Here is a 4,043-nt window from a genome sequence, read left to right on the forward strand (position 1 = left end):
ACTGTAGCTCAGTGGTCCAGCACTTCCCTAGTATACAGGAGGCCCAAGGGTTCGTCCCCAGCATCTCAGTCCTAAAGATCATCTTTCTCATAATCCCTTAGCCAAGAGACTTGGCAAGGAAGGTTCAGAGATGCTGAGTAACTTGTTCAAAGATAAACAGGAGCTCCTCAGGACTTAGGACCAGTATCATCCTCTGGCCAGAGTCATCTCCATAAAGGACATGTTTCTGCCTTTCTTTTGGCGGGGGGGGGGGGGGGCAGGATCTCATATAGCCTAGGCTGGCCTCAAACACAAACTGTAGCTAAGGATGACTGCACTTCTGATCCTGCTGCCTCCCCAGCTTTCTAACTCCGGGGTTATAGGCCTGTGCTACCAAGCTAAGTGTATGCAGTGCTGCAGACTGGGCCCGTATGTGCCACCTTCCTCTAAAGAGACACTTTATTGTTTTAATTTGAGGAGGGGACATATGTTCAGGGCTGGCCTTGAACCACCATGCCGGATACATTTAATTTTTTTTAAAAAACATATCCTTTGTACTTTGAGACCTCCCAACCTGGAGAGTAGAAAAGCCTGCAGAAGAAGCCAAATGTGGTGGTTAGTGCTTGCAATCTCACCACTTGGGAGGCTGAGGCAGGAGGATCATAAATTCAAGGCTAGCTTGGACTGCATGTCAAGTATGTCTCAAAAAACCCACCATGACCAGAGAAGGACGATCGTTCCAAGTCTAAACCACAAAATGACCTGAGCCTTTGCCCATTTCTGCTGTAACACAGCACCTAAAACACAGAGGTGGAGGAATTGGCTTGGCAGGGAAAGACGCCGCCGAGACTGAGAGCTCAAGTTCAATCCCTGGGTCTACGGTAGAAGTTGAGAACCAACTCACAATAGCTATCCTTGGACCTCTGCAGACACATGTAATAAAATTTTACAAATGCTTTTTCTGTGGTGCTGGAGACAACAGCCTCCCGCACTCTAGGCAAACAGCACACCATCGAGCTACGTCCCTACTTCTCTCTTCACTGTTGACAGAGTCTTGCTAAATTGCTCAGGCTGGTTTCAAACTCACTCTGTAGTCCAGGCAGACCAACTCTTGACTCAGCCCCCACAGCGGCTGGGCTAACAGGCCTGGGCTCCAAGCATTGTTGTGTGGGTACCGACGCCTTAACTTCTTGCCATGACTGCAGAACTTGCTATCAATTTTAGTATCTCTGATGCTAGCCTCACCGAGGTCCTTCAGGTCCACCAAGGAAGACAAAAGTGGACCCACGAAGCCATGGCCAGGCAGGTCTCTCCTCTACATTGCTGGGCTTCCCCTCTGCCCCAGTAGGCTTCCTGCGCCAGGTTTCTTTATATGTTTCCCTTGGACCACTGGGATCTTTTGTGCTATTCCCGAGCTTTATGGCCGCATTGTTTCTAGTCTATGCTTTGTTCTGTTGCTTACTCCTCTGGGGCAGCTACACAAATATCAAATCTTGGCACTCACATTGTTGCTAGATACCTCAGCTCAACATTTAGTAACTACTCAAGCCTTTCCAAAAGACAAAAAATAAACAATCTGATTTCCCCCCTGAGTTTTCCTTTGAGACCGAACATTGGGTGTGGTTCAGCTTCAGTGAGGACTGGTGAGTTTAAGGCCAACCTGGGCTACACAGTGAGATCCTGTCTCAAGTACAAAAACCAAACAAGAAGAAACCTAAGTTTCTTCAGTTTCTAGGGATACTTATGGAAACGAGAGGGGGGGGGGAAACAAAACTCAAAATCAAAAACAAAAAACCCATCTTGAGTCAAACTATCAAAGTTATTTTGTCCACACAAGGGGGGGAGGGCTGGTAGTGGATGTGAACACTTTTTAATCCCAAACATTGGAGGCACAGAAACACAAACACTGGAGACACAGAAAGCAGGTCTCTGTGAGTTCCAGAGCAGCTTGGGTTACACAGTGAGATCCTGTCCCAAAAGCAAGAGGATAAAGGAGAAGATAAGTCAGACAATAGTCCTGCAGCTTTGTGCTCTCTCAGGGACCCAGGGCCTCTGCTCCTGCTGGGCAATCACAGGTCCCCACCCTGTGTCACTCTGAGGCTGGCTGCCCTTTGTGACTTCTCCACACCTTGGAACTGTGCTGCTCCGCCCCCTACCAGGGGATGAGCAAATAAAGCCCACTGGCAAAAGGCATAAGTGGGAACCAGGGAAGCACCTCAGATGGGGCTACGGTCTGAAAAGATGGGTTTACATATCTTCCAATTGATCTGTTTAGCCCCTAAGGTGGCAAGGCCCTGTGGGCAGGGCAAGCCTGCCTTACACATTTACCTAGTATTTCTGCTTCGCCTATCAATGCCTTTTTAAAGCAGCGGTTATCAATCCATGGGTTGCGACCCTCTGGGGGGATCAAATGACCCTTTCACGGGGGTCTAAGACCTCAGGAAACATGGATATTTACATTATGATTCATAACAGTAGTATAATGAGTTATGAAGTAGCAATGAAAATCATTTTATGAGGAAGGTTGACAGCCACTGCTTTAATGGAATCTGTCAATAAAGGGCCACAGTAGGAAGCCAAATGGTCCCCAACTGACCAGGCACGTAAGGATACCTTAACTGTAAGTGGCCTCCAATTTAAGCTATTATATAGGCAGGCTGAAAGAGAGTTTGAAGCTGTGTTTCCCACTTAAGTGTGTTGAGTCCCAGACCCACCAACCCAAACACCACTATGGTACAGAATATACTTCAAGCTCAGCGTCTCAGAGTGGAACGCAGCATTTTCCCCTTGAAGACAGCTTCTGGTCCCATTCCTATTCAATACAATACCATTTAGGGCAGTGTTTCCCTCACCGGTTTCAAAACTTAACTGCGTTAATTCTCGCCTTTAGCTCTGCCTCCCAATAACCAGCCAACCACCAAATTCTGCCATTTCTTCTCTTGCGATGTTGGAAGCCTTTCTCCATGCTTGCCTTTTCAGCGAGCGAGACTGAGATGAGGACGCCCGGGTGCGGGGAAGAGAACGTCACGTACAAATGAGAGACAATCTTGGAATAAGAATTATTGCCAGGCAGTGGTGGCTCATGCCTTTAATGCCAGCACTAGGGAGGCAGAAACAGGCGGATCTCTTGGGAGTCCCAGGCCAACCTGATCTACAGAGTGAGTTCCATGACAGCGAGGGTTACACAGAGAAACCCTCTCAAAAGCCAAAAAGTAGAATTTTTCATGCAAAAGAGCAACAGGCCAAGCACATCTCAATGCAATGGCTAGCACCTAAGGAATCCCTCCTCCAGTCTGGTGGCCCAACTGAGGCCGCTGCTGATTCTAGCCACCACTCTGGGGGACTTTTAACCACAGAGAAATGCTCACATCCACTGGTCTCACTTTGAGAGCCAACGCCAATGAGTTTAGGCCAACTAAGCAAGGATGTTTGGTTCGTGACTTCTCGCGGCCACCTTTCTTTTGTATTCTTGCCGCCCCTCCCCCTCCAAGCATCCCACACAAGGGTTCGGAGGTTTGTAGCCTATAAATAGTGTGAAATCACAGAGCCTTGGAATTTTAGCTAGAAGGAAGCAGAAGCGTTCCACTTGCCCAATCCTTCTCTCTATTGATGAAGAAACAGGTGTAGCGAGATTAGATGACCTGCCCAAGTCACGCAGCAGGCTCCTGCCCCAAGTCTGCACCCCACACCTTAGAGAGGCAGTGACAGGCTGGTCTGACTTCACACGGTTCCCTCGGGGAGGTGGCCCTGCGGATGACCCACTGGATGGAAACTGTTCCCGAAGCTGGGGTCGGGCCGCTAGCAAGCCAGTCCCCAGCTCAGTTCCCCGCTCGGCCGCGCCCCCGCCGACCCGCACAGCCCGTACAGCCCGTACAGCCCGCACTCCCCGCCCCTCCCGGGCGCCGACCTGTCACCCAGCCGCCCCCACGTGCACCGGGATGGCAGGATCAAAGTCTAGGGAGGCCGGGCCGGCGCCGCAGAACCGCAGCCCGGAATCCGCAGCGCGGGAACCGCTCGCTGCGCCCCAGGGCTCGGCGCCGCCGCCCTGCCGCCTGCCCTCCGCT

This window comes from Microtus ochrogaster, chromosome 6 (genome assembly GCF_000317375.1).
Source record: "Microtus ochrogaster isolate Prairie Vole_2 chromosome 6, MicOch1.0, whole genome shotgun sequence".
Classification (NCBI taxonomy): Eukaryota; Metazoa; Chordata; class Mammalia; order Rodentia; family Cricetidae; genus Microtus; species Microtus ochrogaster.